Here is a 21,530-nt window from a genome sequence, read left to right on the forward strand (position 1 = left end):
TCACCACCAATACGTTTTATCTATTTTCTTTCAAGAAATGCTCTCATAAAATCATCCATTTCTTGAAGCATCCAATCAATCTTTTGAGATCAAAGTTTTCTCTCACCTTTCCTGGGTCACCAGCTTAGCATGAAAAAAGATGTATCTCTTTCTACAGTGAGTTTTGCAATGAGAAAACAATATTTCCCATTATATTTGGCTATTTCCAGTGCTCCAACCCAAACGACCACTGATAACAAGATGAATGACAAGACTTTGGAGTGAATCCAACATGAGATGTGAATGTAGGCCACTGGAGTTATTGCTATTTATTGCTCCTCCATTTCACTCTACTGAGCATGCTGACACAGCATTAATTAATAATCTATTCTGAATACAAAACCTCTGATACCACTTACATTATAATATTTTTATAACATGTTATATGTCATTAGAGTTGACATAATGATAATATCCACTTTGTAATGGAAATCATTTTAATGGGAAGAGCATTAAAACAACATGGTACATGAAGAAAGTGTTATTTGGTATATATTCACTGAAGTATTGCCAGAAGGCAGAGCATAGCAGGATGAGCAGAAGGCTGCAAATATCACTTCTCTGACTCCCTTAATAAAAACATTATATCTATATTGATTAATGTCTGTCTTACTTTCTTAAATCTTAACTTCTTTCCTTAATGATCTGTGCAAATTATTGGGTTTTTTAATACAGGTTCATGTTCTTACGAAGCTGCATAAAATGCACAGAAATTTAAAGTAAATTCTAGGATTTGGACTTAATTTGTGAATGAAGAAGGATGATGGGAGCTTCTCATTACAGGGGTGACTATGTCATAGAAGTGATAAATTTCCAAGGATTCCCACAAAGAAAGAATTGCTCCAGGTGATAAAACATACAAGCCAGGACTGTACTATGATCCTTCTATTACATTAAGTCTGAATCCTAGAACCCATTTGCTAAGCTGTGCAAGAAGGCAGTTTTGCAAGACAGGATGTGAACTCTTTTCTCAAGGGGAGAGAAAGAAGTTGTTCTTCTATTTCTGTCCTGCTTTGCCTGTCTGTAGCATTCAGTAAGCTTCATTGTAGATCTTTAATATACAGATATGGTTCCTGTGTAGCTAGCTGGCTGCTGACTGAAGGGAGTAGGGCTTATTATGGAAGAGAAGGAAGAGCATAGGCTTGTTGTCCAATAAAACTTGTGCTATGGCTGTTTGTGATAGGTAGGCATAAATCATCAACCAATATGTGTCAAATCTCTGTAGATGCAGAAAATGATACAAATTATGCTGACAGTTTGGTGCTATTTGATAATTTAAGCCCTGCCAGATCTAGCAGTCAGATAACAAGGATTACTCAGGGTACCACAGTCACACTTTGCTGTAACTTCTGTCAAGCTGCTTCTAAATACAGCATTAGTTGAAACAGTGACTTATCTCTGTCTTTCGTGGTGCAATGAACAATAAACATCTGACTCCTTAAGTGTTTTTATGTTGTGCTCAGGGTGTGAATGTGTGCACTTATGCCTTTAGAAGATTATTCTGAGCTTGGTGCTATAAAGCACAGAGCCAATGCTGCAGTAGGTGGCCATCAACACCTCGTGCTGAGCATGTCCAGGTGTCATTTCTCTCTTCTGGCTTCAATAACAGAGGTCTCCAAAGCAGATACACCTAAATGACAAATGGATTGATTAATGCTTCTGACAGCACATATCCACCTGCATCCCTTCCTAGTGGAAAGAAAAATATTTACAACTTAGATTCATTAGGCAATTCTCACAGGTTTTGTAACAAAGGCTATACAAATACACACTAATCTGTATAAATAAATGATCCTGACAAACAAAATATTTTAAAATATTATTATATTAGATATAATTTCTAAAGTAAATTGAAAATACTCTGTTTGCTGAGCTGCTTTGTACTCATTTCCAAAACTTAAATACAGAACTGAAATGGCTACTTTTTGCTTTGGTGATGTAAAAAAATGGTTAGAAATAAATTGTATTCCTATTCTTTAATGCAGAGTACTGGGAGTATGAGGGGTGGAGGAGCTAAGCTTGGAAATATGGATGCAGTTTCTCACTCTTAGCACAGATGCATCATGACCTTTACACATTGGCACAACCGTATAGGATTGCTGCTACACATTTTCTAAGAGACACTTGTATTCCTGTTTACTGAAGAACAAAACAAATTTGAAGCAAATAAAATTTTAATTTTGCTTGAATCCAGAGGTTACTTATTCTTCATTTTAAGCTATGTCATTACACTAATCTGTTTTGTAGCAGCAATTAGGAACTACACTCAAGATCAGAATAGAAAGATGGCTAATTGTTTTACACTGATTTTTAGTTATCATTCATTGCAGCACTAATTTAAGTTCATTAGAGCATCAGTTTCTCAAAGAGTAGATATATTTGAAATACAAAACTGTTGGTATGAAAGATAAAAGAAAGAACAAAAATGAGGACTTAAAATTATAATTTTATCTCTTATACTTACATTACGTTACCTGACTTCAGGTAGTTCAAATTTGTTAGGAGTAACAGATGGAAATCACCCTGAGGTTAATACCTCTTCCCTTCTGAACTGCCAACTTCCAGCAGGTTTTTTATAACCTTAATTTTGGTATGCTGCTGCTTGCAAATTCACACTGTAAGCATTTTTCTTCCTTTTTTTCCCCTTACTTTTTTGTGTGTGTGTATTTATATTCTTCATTACACATCAAGGACATTTTATGCCTTTTTATTCATTATATTCACCATAACTGTGGTTGTATTCTTGTCCTCATGAGTCTGCTGTTTGATCACTCTTAGAAGCACTTGCTATCAGCTTTGCATTTCTCACAGCAAGTACTCTGAACATATCTGTTCTGTGCCATTTATCCTTCAACATTATTTTGATTTTAACTAAACCCTTGCCAGAAATCACATGACAGTTATTTTTATGTTAAATGCTGAATGTTTAATCTCCTGCGTAAGATATTCAGTATATGCTTAAGGCATAAAATGTGTGCTGTTATACTATGCAAGTATGAAAAGCTTCAAGTAGCTGATAATGTACATCAGGGAAGTGAACAATCTGCCAAAAACCAGGAAGGGGTACAGTGGAAAATCCCTTCCATTTTTTTGTAGTAGGGAGGCTGTATGAGAATCAAGACTGCATTTTATCCCTGTCTAACGAAAGACTTAATATATATTGAGGTCAAAGACATTTTTAGATACAAAAATTTTTACTAATAATTACTTAAATAAAATATCTGCACAACTTTACAGATTATCACAGAAGCAGAAATTGATCTAATTCATTGTGCACATCCTCAGACTCTCCCTTCCTATTAAGAAAAACCTTTTAGACAGTAGTTCTTTAAAGCCCATGGAAAAAATCCTGAAGTGCAAAGCCTTGTTCAAAGCTGCCACACTATTCAATATCTTATCAGAACAAGATATTGTGTATGTGTGTGTATGTGTATTTGTCTGTGAAAGATGAGTATACTTGAAAAGTATCAGAATTACTATCTCTGTGTCCTATGGGAAACACACAGAAAACTGCATGTCCCTGATAAGCATAATCTTCAATATTCTCAAAAGAAATTAACACCCTTGATACTGCATACACTTCCAAGTTACTTAAAACTACTCATTAAAAGTATATTCTTCGAGTTGCAAAGTGAACTGCTCAAAAAAACCCCATGGAATCTCAGGATTATGCATGTTAGTATAAACCTCCTCCTGTTCATGGACATTTTAATATAGTTATTAATTACCCAGGCAACACTAAAATCTTTTTAACACTTGTCAGCAACACCAAGAATTACAGGGTTTTACCCTGTAAAATTTCCATGGTTATATCGGACATAAAACCACACCACCTATCAAGTGGTTTGTGATATAATGTTCACTAAACACATCTTTAGCACTTGAATGACTAGAATAACAGGTTTATGTTGTGCTTATCTGTGCAAACTAGGATTAGAGAAAAAAACCTTGGCCTTAGCATTTCATGAACACATGCTGAGAGCAGACACATGATGGGAAAGAAAAACTTTAGGTAATATTTCAGGTTCTGATGAGAACTACATGCTGGTGTTCATAGCTCATTGCAGCATTTTAAAAACTTTGCCCTCACACTTCCTTTCCTCTCAAATCTTCTATCTAGAATCTTCCTTCCTCAGTTCTTGGTTTAGCCATTCCAAGCCCAGATTTTTAGGATTTTTTTGTTTAAGTTTGTACTCATTTTTTCCCATTCTATTTATATTTGTTTTCACTGGGGAAAAAAAGCCTTCACAAAACAAACCAGGTAAAATTAGGATGTTGAAAAATGTGGTCTACGCAATCAGCAGAGGCACTTTGTGGGGCCTACAGAAAAACAGCTATAGATTCAAGGGCTCTCTGTCACCAGATTATAGCATGACCAGTAGAACAAAAATCGTGGAAGATTGAAAAATTTTAAAGCAAACATGTCTTCTGAGGGCATGTGTATACTGAAGTACTGAAAAAAAAATTTGTTAAATTTGACCTGCTTGTGCAGAGCTTTTGGAACATAAAAAAAGAAGTCACATTTCCTACATGGCCCTTTCTCTACTGCTTTTCAAGACCTTTCATTGCAAGATAAAAAGAACCAGAATTATCAGAGAAAATTATGCCTTTTTTTTTTTTTAAATGGTGAAAAAAGGTATGTTCCTGTATTCCAATCCCTAAAAATGCCTGGATAGCTTTATTTAATTTTTTTTTTCTTTTCTTTTCCTTTTAGTCAGCCTACAGGCTGGGAAATTTCAGTCCAGATGGCTGAAGTTTGGCAAACTTATAAACAAACAAAATTAGGGTCTTAAAATGGAAGTGATGGGCAACATTACTAATTAGGCATTCTATATTTATTTTGCCCAGCTGCCTCCTCTTTTCCATCCCCAAATAAAAATAACCAAGAAAACAGAAAATTGAATTTGGTAAAAGATCATGAGTTTGGGGCTTTGTTTTGGGGGAGAGATTAATGAAATCCTGTGCATCAACATCTAAATCTAGTTTTAGGTAACTATTTCCCCTGGAAACTTCCGTTTTTCCCAAAACCCCTCTAAAATATAATTGTTTGAGTTATTCAAGTTATGCTAATGTTCTTTCTGTAGGTGTACATGTTAGACAGCTATGTGCATTCTAAAAAGTGTGCATTCTTGTCCATTCACTGTTACACCTCAACTCCAACTTTATAGGTTTACCACTTGTGTCCAAAGTCAATGTCAAAACAAGGGGAAAAGTTATGTTGGTGGCACTCCGAACTTTCTGATCCTGGTTTCAGATAATTTGTTCTGCCATCTTCCTGCATTTCTGCTTTCCCTTTAGCACTGGGAGCCTGACTGCAGCCCTCTGTGAGCAGTCCATCAAGCACCCACTGCACACTGACAGACAAGCGCGGCTTTTCCCCAGGCCCAAGTGCCTGGCTTGGCTCCATGCTGGAAGCACTTTGGATATTATGGTCTTTATTTGAACTTTTGAGATCTGTATTTGCTGGAGAAGATTTATACTCTGCATCTCAGACGTGGTAATGTGGAAAAGCTGGAAAAAGACAGCCATGGAACCACAGCACCATCAAGTGACAATTGCCTCTGTCACTGTAAACTCTACCTTCCCGAGCACACATAGGTCATTCCAATTTTTGTCTTTCACCCTCTTTCGGCCAAAGGTACTGAAAAAAAATACCTTTCTAAGAGAATTATAATTGTCAAATAATTAAATAGAACCTATTTTTACTTATTTAAAGTGCAACTTTATTCTATTAATGCTTCTGTGCCATGCCTTTTGGAAATACTGTAACACAGTTGGCTCAGGGTATGTACCAAAGGCTGCAATGAGATGACTGGGCTTCCTTTCCAGCCACTTTTCATACACAAGGTAATATTAGGCACAGCATTTATTATTTCTATGCTATAGTTCTCCTGAATTGAGTGAAAAAATGCTACCCCTACTTTAAATGCAGTTATACAAATTAAACACATTATATCAAGGAACTATGTAAGTTAAATTCCTTTATCATATTTTTTATTTCTTTTCTGTCTCTCTAAGGAATCCATGAGGATTTAAACTGACCACATTTCCTGTTGTGATCTTGCCTAGTCAAACAAAGGTATTCACAGGAGTTGTCTGAAGCCCATAATAGCACTTTCAGTCAGATGTTCCATCAAATCTATAGAGCAGAAAACTGACCACATCAGGAAACCATCACAGGAATCACAAGATGGGCATCAGTTCTCCTTTTATCAGGCCCCAAAGTGGACTAGAGGACAGCAAAAGACCCCAGTTAGGCTTTGTGCTGATTGAAGGGAAGAGGTGATATTTTTCCATTTCTCCTACAGCCTGGATCTTTCTAGTGCCTACTTTGATTCTAAATGCAGAGAGACCCTTAAGCTGTGCTATCTCAGGCCTTCAGAGGCCTTTGAGACTATGCCTTTTTCACATCTAGTGTCTCTGTTCAGAGCAAAGGGCAGGAAAATGGGGCAAAAATAGCTTCATGTCATGCTGACATCTTTATAGCTGGAATGTATAGCCTAAATTGACAATAATTTTTCCAATAGCATATCTCTTTTATAAATATTCTATCACATGAATGGAGAGACATGACAACATGTAACATATGAGCGTTTTACTGCTCAAAATGATTATACCACAATATAACAAAGAAGAAGGTTTTATTGACCCTTAATACATTATATATATGTGTCTACAGAGAGATACCTAAGCATGTGGACATGCTGTCTATATATATATATATATATATATATATATATAGTAACGATTTTGACTTTTATTACTCTTGTGAGGTTTATTCACAAACAGGACCACTTAATAATGGAGCAATAAGCAAGGACAACATAAATATTTTACTCAACCACAGAAGTAGATTCAGGACATATGTCACCATTTATGCTCATCCTTGGCTCTGGAGGAGTCAAAGTGAGGGGGAATGTAATCCGAACTAATGGCTCTTAGGCAACCAGTAAGTAAATAATGTCAGACATTAGCCATTGTCCTGAGGCCAAAATCTGCAGTTCTGTTAATGTCCCAGGCAGTCTGACTGAATCAGAAACAAATGAAGCCTTTCACTTGCTCCCTCCTCAGTAGGTCCCTTGCTCTTGCTAGGTACCTGGGGTTTGGAATTTTCTGGGGAGAACATACACAACTTTACTTGAACATCCAAGATTTCTTGGATCTTGGATGAAAACATCCATGATGTTTTGGATGACACAAGCTCCTCTGACTGTGAATGGAAATAGGGCTTCCTTAAGATAGAGCATTCTACAGAAAGTTTTGGAAGTGGAGAAATATATTACTAAAATATAGTGAAAAAACTTCTGCATCCCTTGGGAAAAATATTGATGTGATGGTAGTAAAAGTGGGAACATAAGATAGAAGTACCCAGCTTCCAAAAACTCTTTGTGTAGATTTCTGAAATACATGAATCCCCACTATGTTCAATCTGCCTCTACATCTGGTAGAGGCATCCCAAAACATGATTTGTGATTTTAATATGGTTGGTAAGACATAAGTTAATGTATTTTTCTCTGCTGGAACTAAAGCATTTAATAAAAGAAAAAATTAGAGAGGGAATGTCTAAAATTATGTAAAATGAGGGACAGAGAATTTCCTGAGGCAATAGCCCACAGTAATACAGTGGTTATTACTCTTGCTGCCTGCAGGTCACCCCAACATCTTTATGGTCTTTATACTTAACAGATGAGTCAAATGGGGACAACTTCACTGTTACAACCATTTTCCTGCCTGAAGTCTCATCCTGTTTTAATGCTGTTCACTTTTTTCAGAATTATCATTTGAGCTTTTGTATGAAACTTCAGAGCAACAACTATAATAAAACCAAAACAGGTAAGAGGAAAATTTGGGCTTTGTTTTTATTTCTTTTTTTGTTTGTCTATTTTCATGCTTGTTTTTTATAAAAATGCCAAAGTTGTTCTGGAAGTCCAATAATCACCAGCTTTTCTACAAGGCAGTCTTAGCTGCCTGTGCCACAGCACCCACAACACATTATTTTTTCGTTAAGAGAGATAATATTACATGTATTATGTGTTCAATAACAGCCAAAAGTTTGCAGTACTTTCGGCTGCTATTTATAGAGCAGTCTCTATATTAGTTGTCACTGTTTCCTCCTCTAGCATTTGTATCACTCTGGTATATGTGTAAAATGTTGAAGCATAAAATCTCTCAAGTTGTAAGGGACCCACAAGGATCATGGAGTCCAACTGCTGGCCCTGCCCAGGACAGCCCTAGAAATCCCACCATGTGCCTGAGAGCACTGTCCAAACACCTCCTAAACTCTGTTAGGCTTTGTGCTGTGACCACATTCTTGGGGAGCCTGTTCCAGTGCCCAATCCCTCTCTGCGTGAAGAATCTTCTCACAGTATCCACTCTAATTCTCCCCTGACACGGCTTCAGGCTGATTCTGTGATTCTGTGGGTTAAAAAATTCTATTTAATCCTTGGGGAATAAGGCTCATAAGAGTATTTTTATTGTAGTGTGATTAGTTGCCAGTTTTTTTAACTCTTATAAACATATCTCTAGTGATGCGATATTTAATAGGTACTTATTTTTATAGTCCAGAGCTCTGATTCCACAGGAATCTAGGCATGTATTTCTCAATTAATTTTTGTTTGGCAGGGTGACAACCTCCTTTGCACAGCACACTGAAGTTCTAGGGCTAGTGTTCCTCATAGGGCTAACTCTAAGTATGATGTGGGTACTGTGGTAGTGGGTTTTGTACCTTATCTTTAAAACAATGGCTCAGAAAAGATGTCTCGGAATTAAGGGTGATACACTCAAGTTTAGGCCAAATAGCCTTACAGTAGATGTGCTGTGTTGAGACAGTAGAACATGCCATGGACTTGCAAGAAGCTTGAAGCCACAGACCCCTCACTCTGCCTTGCTCCAAGGACAGGTGCAGGGTGGTTCCATGGATTGGAATACTCTTATGAAAGTAACCATGAATCAGTACAGAACAATTTTCTGGTGCAGCAGGAATGAAAATCACAATGTGCTCCTTTTACCTGCTTCCCTGCAAAACTCAGGGCACACTGGTTTCTGTTTTTAGTTTTGCTTATGCATTTTTATACCCAACCTTCTGTATCCAAAATGCACAAGAAATTTAGGATCAGGCACTGGATACCAGACATCTTCCTTTCATTCTCTTCCTCCCACCTTAGTGCCTGGCAACACATTCCCATTCTCTGGCAAATTGTGCTATTCTTTTTCTGTGTTTTGGTAGAGCTGGAATGCCAGTTACTGGGTATACCCTCTTTCCCAGAACAGCCAGTCTTCTGTGCTTAGAAGGTATGAGAACTACTGACTGAACCCAGCTGTAGGGAGCTCCCTTTCTGTGTTGTGAAGACACGTTTGGGTTAAACATGAGTTTTCTAAGCCTCTTTCTTCTCCACATTTACAGTGTCTTGGTTTTTATTACACAGTAAAACACACAAGCTAGATGCCTGTGGGATCAAACAAAGGCTCTGTTAAAAGAAAGCTCTCTGGAATTCTCCAGTGCCATGAGTATTGCTTATTCCACAGTACTGCTCTATGCTAGTGGTTAGTGACAGCTGGTGTGGGCTTCTCAGAGGCAACCAGGGCAGCAGGTGCTCATACTGACCAAGGCAGCACCACTACCACTTCCGTGAGGTCTTCTCCTCTGCAGCATTTTGTGGAGCCTGATTGAACAGGTTTACATTCAACGTGCTCTGCAATCAACCTGCCTGAATGCCTTCAGTAGAGGAATGATCTTTCAGATTTAAACGCTGTTCTTAACTTAATTTAGGAATGGAATTTTCAATTTTCTGACCTTTAAAACCAGATTATTTTTCCCAGAGGAGAAGCTGACTTTTTAATTATACAGTAAAAAGAAAAATAATTCATCTTGAGGAAATCAAGATTGTGTTTATAAGGTTTTAGAAAATAAATTATAATAATTTAGATATATGTATAATTATATTTATCTTAGGCAAATATACAAAGTTTGAATTTCTCATGAGGGGATCTTCTCTTACATTTGGAGTCTAAAGAAGCTAATGAATTGATTGCAGTAATAATTGGAATAAATGAAATAAGTCATCCTGCAGAAATAGAAGTTGAAGTCTGAATTTAGTATTCTTACAGTATAATTTTTCCAGCTAATACCTATGTCTGTAAAGCATACTTGAGAGGCAAATCCCACAAACTGAATCAGCATGTTTGACAAGTCCCAGCCAGTGTAATGGTGCATTCCCTCAGGCTACTTTTATACAAAACAGACAAATGAGGAGTGGTCTGAGATTTCTGTGGCAGATGATTATTCAGAAAGTTTCTAAGTCAACGGAACACTTAAAAATCCAAATATTATTATCTATTATTAACATGAATGAATAAATGAAATTACTGAAGTAAGTGAAAAGTGTTACCTATCTACTGTTTTGAAATCTGTGAGAACATTTTTTATCATTTAGGAACTGTTTCAGATTTTTCATCTTTTTCAAGAATCTACAAGATTCTTGTATTGATGAGACTGGGAAATCAGATATGTAGTTGTAAGGTAAGGAGATGAGAAACAGAAAGATTGAAAGAGGTTGCAAAGCTAAGATTTTATAAGGAGAGATTATTAGATTTGTTCATTAAATAAAAAGGACATGGAAGCATGGTACTAGAAAGAGTCATTCTACTTAAGGAGAGCATATTTTACCATTAAACCCACTTGCAACCACACTATTGGACAAGACTTCTTTTAAAAGTAATGAGTCATCTTTTATGCATCAATATCTAATAATACCTCCTGATTTCTAGTAAATTAACATCATTCTTTGAATGTGTCATATGTATGTGCTTTACAAAGTCCTTAGTTTGTAGGGTCTTTGAACTTCATCCCAAAGTTGAAATTATATGAACTTTTAAAATTAAAGCTGATTCTTATTTTGAAGTGTATTTGTTCATGGTTTATGCAATATCTTCAATATTTTTCTAATTGAAGCATGTAGATTTCAAGGCTAAATCTGTCATCAATTGTCAGAAATAGCTGCACTTTCAAAACACTATAACACTATAATCCATCAGCCTTTTTCAGATGTTTTTCAACCTCCAGATTTTGCCTACCAAAAGCTCCAAAGACACCCTTATCCAATTCCTTCTATGTCAGCTGGTCAAATGAAAACATCAAAATGCGGAGCAGGAGGAATTCCCTGGAGAATATCTTGATCGCATTCTACTTGTTATAACATAAAAGTCTGATGAAATTATGGAGACCTGCTATGATAATTGCCATTAAATGGAGTATAACGCAGCTACATCTAAGACTACTTGTAAAAAAGGTGGATGCCATAAATCTCTCTGGAAATCTATCAAAGATTCTGTTCATGCAAATCAGTGAGTAGAAAGGTGACCATTTTATACCAACCTTTCAGTTTTGAAATGCTCTGTAAGAATCTCTTCAGCACAAGGTTCTCAATACACAGAAATTCCAAAATGCTTGAGTGTGGTTATTTCCTGTGTTTTCCTTCTAAAGCCTTCTGGTGGGAATGATGCATAAGAGAAAAAAATATTTTTTTAAGGAGTAAACTAGAAATGATTATTCCTCCGTACTTTTGAATCTAAACATAGGAAAGCATTTGTGTCTTACTGCTGGAGTGAGTCACTTTTGGCTAATACTCAGTCTGGGTTAAACTGGTAAAAGCAGCTCCTCAAAGAGGGGTATAAACCATATTGGGCATTTTTAAGGCATCATTTTGATGCCAGGTGACAATGGCTTCTTTCAAAATGAGAAATGGAGGGCTACTGTATTAAACTTTCAATAGTCATCAGTCCTCCTACAGTTGCAGGGCCTACAGCAATAGCTCCTGTAGTACTGTGTACTTTTCTTCTGTAAAAATGCTGAAAACAACTAAATGTATTTCTGCCTTTTTTAAAAAAATTTGGCAACGTTCTTAAATTTAGGACAAAATAAAAATCACTTAGAGATGTTACAAATAGCCCAGTATTCCAAATTTTATTAAGGCTTGGAAATCTCTTTACCATAAATATATATTTTGTTCAAAATCATGTAATGGATTAAATCAGTCACAAACACCACAGAAAGTAATTAGAGCTATTAATAGCAGATGGAAATATTTAAAATGCTGCTGAGATCCAGAGATGCTTAAAGAGAATAATATATTCTCACAATGAGAACTTGAATTTGCACAAAGAGGAAGTCTTTCAGCATTATTTAGGGAAATATTTCATACATTTTTTAATAGCCAATCTACGCTCCAAATTCTTGAAAGAAAAGCTGTCACAATCCTGCAAATATTATTTACGCTGTCATAACATTGGATCTCAAATAAATACCCTAATACATAAAGTAGAATTTTAGGCTATTAAGATGACTACTAGTGCAATGTCAAGTGCTGTCTCAGATATGATTTTTGAGAAACATGTTCATGATCAACTTCATAGGTTGCCAGTTCACCCATCCACATATATATTAAGTAAAAAAGGTAGCACTTGAGCAGTCTTTACAGTAATAATTTGTTATTCCAGACCTCCTTTCCCCTTGTGTTTTTTTGGAGAGTAGATACTAATACAAATACAGGTGAAACAACTCTTCAGCAATCAGGAATATAGCAAATGTTTGTGTCTTTTCCTCTAGAATTCTATGAGAGATAGGGGGAAAATAGAGGCCAATTAGAAAATCAATTTGTAACAATGAAAATAAAAACCTAGAGACGAACGGAAAAATTTAAAATTCTGTTTGTAATATCACAGATTACCCAGAATTTTTTGAATTTTTTAGAAAGGTTTCTAATACCTGATTATTTAGCAAAAAAAAATATTCCCATCCATGTTAGTAATGAAGTCCAAGGGTGATATTATAAATTGCATGTCTCAGTGAAAGAAATAAACTGAAACTACAACTAATACTGTTCTGACTTACCAAAACTGCTATTTTTCTTCTAATTTATCCCAAAAGACTGAAATAACTGCCTAGATGATCCTTACTTCAGGTTGTCTACTAATTATTTTCTTCTTAAAGTGAATAGTTGTCAGGGCTGTGTTGGAGTAATTCTTGACCTTTGAAGACAAAAGACACAGTTGATTACTGTAAAGTCTAATTATTCCTTACAGGGATAGTCATGATTGCTAACTTTGCTTTGAAGAAATTAGGATCCTTGGTGCATACTTAACAAAGAAGGAAGATTACCCCAGGGGCTGAATTAGACCAGGTGGCTAACTTCCGGTTCTTTTCAACCTTGATAAGTTTTAGCAACACACTTGAACAACCCCAGTTTCTAGAACAAGGCCAAGGACTCAGATGTATTGATGATTTTTAACATACAGAGTTAGGGCATAAATCTTTATTTTTATGTCTTTCTGGCAATGATTTACCTAACCCATACCAGAAAATGTTTCATTTCCTTTGTAGCAAGAGCACATTTCTGCCTCATATCCAGCCTAGTGTCCATTGAGATCCTCAGGACTTTTCCTGCCAACCTGCTCTCCAGTTGTACAGCCCCCAGTGTATATTACTACCTGGTGCTGTTCTCCCACGGTCTAGAATTTTTCACTTCCCCTTGTTAAATCTCATGAGATTCCTGAATCTATTTCTCCAGCTGTTGAGGTCCTTCTGGATGGCAGCACAACCCACTGACCCTGACATCAGCCAGTCCTCCCAGTTTAATGTTATTTACAACCTCGCTGAGGGTACACTCTGCCACATCATTCACATTATTAATAAAGATGTTAAACAGGAGTGGGGCCAGTACTGGGTTCATTAGCATATCTGCTCCAATTTATCAGTGACATACCAGTAGTGGTATTAATAAAAAAGTACTAAATTTACTTAGACTTGAAAATATTCTGCCTTCTGGATTCTTACAACGGTAGTCAGCTGCAGTACTCAAAATTTCTCCAAGCTGAGGAATTCAAATGAATGAACTTAATAGAAAAAAGATAGAATTATACCAAAAAAAAAAAAAAAAAAAAAAAAAAAAAAAAAAAAAAAAAAAGGTAAAATATAGGAGTGAAGAAAATAATCTGCAGGCTTATTCAGTAACCAAAACCTTGCATCAAGGTAAGCCATTTATTTCAAGTGACGTGTATAGAACCCTGAGGCTTTGAGGCCACAGCTCATTTGTGTTGTTAGACACTGACACACACAGACAAATGAAAGATAGGGAAAATGTGAGAAAAGTGAAGAAATCATGAAAGCAAAGGCAAGAAAGCTGTCAGGAAGTCATGCAGGGACATAAGCAGCTTACAGAGCCTATGAGCAAGTATAATGTCTCTAAGGAATACGACCTTAAAAAAAGCAGTCCATTACACCTTTAGAGTCAGTATAGCTTCAAAGCTATTTGCATGTAAATGGTTGCATTTTCTGTCACCCAGTATTATCTGATGATTAAAAGCATAGCATTTTTTTTGTTGTTGCTCATATGATTTATGCTTCAGTTCTGCTTAAAAGCTGCAGAGAAGAGCTGGTGGTGTCAGCATTTGGTACTCTACAAAAGTTGAAAATAAACTAATTCAACAAACCCTTACTTTTAGATTTTTTTTCTCTCCATGTTTTCAGTATAAAAATGTGTTGCCTTTAAGTATTACCTTGCTTTTTTTTTTTTTTTGCTAGAAGAATGTAATACATTCCACAGCTATCAAACAGTGAGACTGACTAGGGTGAGTATTGATTTAGGACACTCTGATGATATGACACATGAGAAAAATTAATCTATGGAGGGACTATATCATTAGCTACAGAGATACACAGCTTTTCCCCAACTTTTCCCCTCAGAGGGATGCCACTAAATTAAAAAAGCCAAATAATAGTTGGCACTGAAAACTAATGCAGCTGCATTTGGAATAAGATGTCTGCTGGTGATGAACAGCAAATACTGTGAACCACATGCAATATTTAAAAAAAATATTAGCATATGGTGAATTAAATCAATGAAAGACAGTAAAACAGAGGCAGACAGCATTGATGAGAAACATGAAGAAGTAGGAAAAGCCTACACTTTTTCCAACTTGACAATCTCAAAAGAGTTATCATAGAACCCTAATGTATGCTTAGTTGGAAAGGACTTTTCAGGATGATCAATTCCATCTCCTGCCCTATGCAGGACATCCCAAGAATCACATCATATGGATGAGAGTGTTGTCCAAACCCTTGTTGGACTGCCAGACTTGGCGATGTAACCACCTCCCTTGAGTCTGTTTCAGTACCTTAGCACTCCTTGGGTAAAAAACCTTTTCCTGATATCCAACCTAAACCTCCTTCTACTCAGCTTCGTGCCATCCCGTCAAGTCTTGTTGCTGGTCACGAGAGTGAAGAGATACCTGCCCCGCTGCTTCCCCTCATAAGGACCTTGAAGACCAAAATGAGGTCTCCCCTCAGTCTCCTCCACGCTGAACAGACCAAGTCTTCTCAGCTGCTCCTCACACAGCTTCCCCTCCAGACTCCTCATCATTCTCCTGGCCCTGTGTGACCCAGTTAGCTCTATATTACAAATAAGACATAAAAATACTACTATCTGGGCCCAATTTGATTATGAAAGTTATGCAACTGTTCTCAAGTCTGAAGACATGGCCTATATCAGGTCAGTAATTTATGTCAGAGACTAAAGTCTTCTTAACCGAGGTATTAAATCTGACTTCCATGGGGTTTTGTCTTTGTGCAACACATGCATTGAAATTATTTGTACTGGCATATTTTCCTGAGAAATTGATGATTTCATCTTTTGTGCTTGTTTGTATGGTAGCACTTTGTCTCCTTTCCAGCTCTGCTGTCTTGTCTAGTATGATATAAAGTAGACAACAAACATCAAGTATCATTATATTCAATGAAATTTGAAATGGCTTTCTGTACAAGACACTGTGGTGGTGCATTTTTTCCTGATTCTAGTCCCTCAAATGGTTTATTCTGTACCACCCCCCCCACCTTCCTTGTATAGTTGGTTTAGTCCTGACCGTATCCCTTTATACGATTGTCACTCTCCCCTCGGATCCACTCTTTGTTCACAATTGTTCCAAGTCACTCCTCCTAACCCACCTGTCAATCCTATCCTGTGCGAGACCTTCCCCCTTGGAAATCCCCTAATCTTGGACACCCCAGTGGCTGGTTCAAATTGCTCATCTCCCCTCGTGTTCCCCATTGGACACTGTACTGTGAACCCCACTGTATGTTCCTCCCCTAAGTGTACCTGCTTGGCTGAAGATTTGTACCCTCCCCTGAGACCTCCCGTTTGTAAATCACTGTAAGCCTTTGTCCGGCAACTTCGCCTCTGCTCTTCGAGTTAAGTTCACTTTGTGTTTCTGTTAATAAAATCAATCCTTGGCGTGGTCAGTGGAGCCTGTCTCATTCTTTCCTACACAGATCATCTGGTGGGTGCCAAGGACACTCAGGAACAGGAGAAGTGTTGCAGCCCTGCTGTTCATGGTCCCCCTGCCATTATTAGGAGTTCACCACGAGAAGACATGAACCTAATGTGCTAGGCTACATTCTAAGCTGTTATTCTGATTCGACCAAAGCACTTGAGTCAAAATTTGGAATTTTGTAGAAGTTTCTTCCAAAAGAGAAACTGCTGAATAACAGCTAACTTCTCTGTTCTCTAGATAGGAGAAAAAATTTCCTTGCTTGTGGGGCCGAACTCCTTTCTGCCTACATTTAATGTGAAACTTGTCACTGCCATGTCACCAGAGCTTTTATGATTGAATCTAGAGGTTCTCATCTTGCTCACTGCTGTCCTCTTCCATGTCTCCGTCCTCTGCAGGGCTGTCCCTCACAGGGTCTGTTCAATTTAGCTGGTGTGTCTGCAAAGCTTTTCAGCTCTAGCTGTTCTACTCCTTTGTCAGGCAGCATGTTCTGTCCTCAACTAGTGGTTGAGGTTAAAGGCTGAAAATAATAATGCAAATGAAAATTTATGGCTGACTTAATATGCCAAGTTATGAACTGATACAGTTTCTGCAATGAATGTCCAGAGGAAGCAGAAAGGAAAAGCTTTTCAGCCACTCTGGCTCTGTGATAACATGATTACAGGTGAACACATGATTAATAACCTCCCACATCACTCCTACAAAAACAAGGCAAGAAGCTGCCTTTGACTGTGTAATTACCACAGTGTAAGTTTCAGAGAGGCGTTTCTGTTTTACCAGAATGTATACTTACCCTAAAGTTAGAGGCAATTATTGTTTCAGCTGTACCTAGCCCTATGGAGAAAAGTAAAGGCATTTAAAAAAGTATCAGTTGATTATAACTCAACCCACAGCATTAATATTCTTTAAACATCAACATGTGGTGGGTAGTAAATTAGGAGGAAAGCATTTTGTGAAGACCAGTATAATATAATTTTACCCATCAGTAAGCAATATAACACATCCATGAAGATTATTTACATACTGACAGCTGGTCTGATAATGCCCTTGCCTCCCTGCCTATCACCTAGGCTGCGCCAACACAGCAAAAATCTTAGAGCATAAATCTTAGCATTTAGCAACTTCAGCAGTTTTTTATTGTCAGAGGTGGCTTGTAAAGTCTCCATAAAATTTCCATGGCCAAAATTTTATTTTCATCATGATGCTGGCTTCTTGCAGAGCAATGGTGGTGTGATTCCATCTGCCCTGTAGCCACACATGACTTTTCTTCTAGCATAATCTCTTACTTAAAATGGTTTTACACCCTCTGCCTTATGTGAGAATATATCTGGTATTAAAACAGCTTTTGTAGCAGTGGACTCTTTTCAAATTCTTAATCTGCTCAATAAATTGTTACTCCCCTTTACAACTCAAATAGTTATGACAGAATAGTGTTGCATTTCATTTTATTCAGTGGACTGCGACAGCCCATAACTGTGACCTTTTTTTGTGGACGTGCTTATAGGTGTCAGGAATTATGACTTGTAGTGATCCACAAAAATGCTATTGCATTATCTCCTGATAATGTAAAGTAGCATATAATATATCATTGGTGTAATAACGGCCTTTCACTTGTTCTGTTCTCTTCCTCTGTTTTCAAATGGCAAAATAGCAGAGCAGAATACAAATATATCAATTTGTACCATGTTTTTCTTTGTTTGTGAATTGAACTGGTGTTTTTGACACAAGCTATTGGCCTCTCTAGATACCCTATTATTTGAATGTATGTTTAAATTATGATTTTTCTCTAGGTTTAAGGACACCCACAGAAACACTTCCTTTCCAGGCTACTCTGCACTCTTTCCATCAAATCTGACATAATAGATGTTTGAACATAAAAATCAATTGCATATGTCTAGTGCTTTTCTTAGCCCACATAGCTACTATAATTCATAGCTATAAGTCAAGCCATGTAAAACTATTTAAAATGACTAAAGATATAGCCTTCTATAAAACTGCCATAATCCTTCCCTGCAGGTTATTTCAGTGTAAATTTTCTGTAACATATGGATGATCATTTGATCTTCATATATCTGAATATTTTGGAAATAAGAATGACTGTACACATCAGAGCTGATCTTCAAATATTGGCATTTTATTTAAATACATTTATTAAGTCAGGTAATATTATCTCTCTATAGAAGTTCTTGTGCATTTTCCACAACAATTAAATCACAGAGAATGAATTTGTTGTAGAAACATTCTGTAAATTACTTTGTGCATTATTTAAGGTAACTTAAATATAACAAAATATGTGATAACAAAATTTAGAAGGTCAAAACTGAAATTAAGTACTTTTAATAAGAGGTCATAAATAAAAGAAAATTTTTTATCTCACTCTTTTTTCACCTTCATTGTCACATTTGCTTGTAGAGTTCCAGAATTTTTTCCTTTCTGCTCCCAAATTGGTTTTGTAGATCTGTGTGGACATTTTTTTCATTAACAGCTCTTCTGAATAACAGCTTCAATTTTGACAAAAGCTTCAAACAAGTGCAGCTTTCCTGGATAAATTTATCCCTTCTACTGCTCAGAGATCTGCAGTTATCAACATTGTATTTGAATATATCAAATGCCTATATTTTAGGGGTGTCTTTGGGAGTGAAAGATGACAGCTCATTTGCCAGGTGCGATCACCTTGGAGTCTTATTCCTTCAAAGCACATGTCACAAAGTGCAAAAAAGATTAAAGTCTCTGATGCTCTTCTTTACACATGTAAAAACTGCTGCTTATCTTCAGTTATTTTTTTTTCTTTTGTTTCCTTAATTATCATCTTCCTGTGGGAAACCAAAGTAATTTTCTTTAAAATAAATAGAGTACAACACTAAACTTCATTCTTTCCCTTTTTTTTTTTCCCGTCTTCAAGAGATTGTTTAATCAGATCTGTGGAAGTGATGGGGGAGTAAGCTAGTCTCTAACCTTGCAATTATTTTAAGATTTTTGAGCCTATACACAGCTATTCCCTGAATTCCTCAGTGCCGCTTACAATAAGACTATTACGGTGAAGAACTTGACTGCATAGTAGCTACTCCTAATGTTTATTCATAAGGTTTTGCCTTTGAAATTAATTTGTAAGGTCAGTCTGGGAACACTTACATGTACAATTATGTTTCCATAGGCTTCTTCCCAGTAGCAATCTGCCACTATGCAACTCAGCACACCTTGTGGCAAGGCCAGTGGGAGCTGCAGGAATGGGCTGGCAGGAGCCCCATGAAAGTCAGCAAATGCAGGTGCCAAGCAGTGCCCCAGGAAGGGCAGGGTCCCTGCCATGGCACAGCCTGAGGAAAGGGGGGCCTTGAGGTGCTGAAGGGCAGTGAGCTGGACAGGCATGTCCTGGGGCAAGGGCAGCCAGCAGAGTCCTGGCTGCATGAACAGGGACGTGGGCACAGATTGAGGGAAGGGATTGTCCCCCTGCACATGGTGCTCCTCAGAGAACTAGAGATGATATCCAGTCTTGGGCACCAACACAGCAAATACCTTGAGAAAGTGGGGGACCTTGAGGGGCCCTTTCTGGTGGCTGGTCTGGAGCACTTACTCCCTGATGAGAGGCTAAGGGAGCTGGGCTGCTTCAGCCTAGATAGGAGACAGATTTGGGGGCCAAACCCACATAACCCATGAGGAGGCATCACTGAGGTTGCTCCAAGATTTTGTGGCATCTCTTTGCTTGGAAGGGTTTCAAGCCCTGGAACAAGCCTTGAGCAGCCTGATCTGCCCCCACAACTGCCTCTGCTTTAGGTAAGGGGTTGGTCTATAGACGTCCTGAGGTTCCTTCCTGCCTGAAATAAGTTGCTACTCCGTGCTTCCACTTCTGATATAAATAGTATACCAGAGATAAAAGTGCAGAAAGATCCAACTTGAAGGAGTAAAAATAGTATCAGAATGGCACAGCACTGTAAGTGTTATTAAAGTCATTAATTTCAGACAGAAGTGGTGGAATCAGGAACTACACATATAAAAAATTAGAAATGTTATATGGTAAATAGCGACTTTGTTGGAAACAGGGAAATCCAGTCAGTATTTAATTTTAACCAGTAAAACTGGATGTCAGGAGGGCACAAGGACTGGGCACAATTCGTTAAAGTGCATGGCAAATGTCTTTTCTGTGAGAATTATCAGGCATACTTCATAGCAGCAAACATCAGAAGATGTTAAGGAGTATCATGGCTCACCATAGCTGCTGACTGTACATACCTTCTGAACCAGCCAGGTTTCCTGACTCTAGCTGGATGATGCTGACAACACCATCTCTGGGAAACCAATTCTTGTTCTGTTGTCTTTGGTTCAACATTTTTAAAGGTATTGGGAAAGAGGGGAAATATTATTGAGCTGGAGGGTTTTCTTTTGTAGACAGTATGCTGCAAAATCTTGATAAATAAGAGATGTTTTCTCAAAGATGTGAGAATTAATAGAAATTTATTTTCTTCATATCTTCATGGGTTTTTTCTTCTTTGTTTCACACATGATATTCTCCTGCATAAATACAAATTCTGTTTGGTTATACTGAGTGGAGTGTGTAGAGCTGAAAGCAAAGACTATTGCTTAAGGATGAACTTGATTGAAACTGTGCCATATTGATGCAAACTCAAGAGGAAAAAATGTATTTGTATGTTATGTAGCCATTTTTCAGGCAACATGGATGAAGTCTGGGTAAGTATTCCTAGACCAAAAGTATTGAAAAAATTATTTTGCCTTGATGCAAATAGAATATTTTTCTTAATTTTCCAGTTCTATTGATCTGCCCATTGTATATATATGTATTTTTTATCATATATTTTTTTCCACAAGGTACTTCCTATTTCATTGTGGTCATTTCAGATGCTGTAAATCAATGCACAACAGACAAGAAGCCACTGCTTGTATAATATATCTGCTGGAGTGTACAAATCTTTATATATTTTCACTAAAATTATTAATATATATTTAATCAAAAGAATATTAGTGCAAAAGTATTTTCATGTATCATTACTACATTTATTTATTTTATTTACACTTTACTGCAGTGGATATATGCAATACTTTAAAAAGAAAGTTTGAATCACTCTTTTAATTTTATATATGAGAAAATGGTGTTTATAAGGAAAAATATATGCCACAAACTTAAACAATGAAAAAATCCTCGAGCCTAATACTGAAAT

The sequence above is a fragment of the Sylvia atricapilla genome, chromosome 2 (assembly GCF_009819655.1).
Source record: "Sylvia atricapilla isolate bSylAtr1 chromosome 2, bSylAtr1.pri, whole genome shotgun sequence".
Lineage (NCBI taxonomy): Eukaryota > Metazoa > Chordata > Aves > Passeriformes > Sylviidae > Sylvia > Sylvia atricapilla.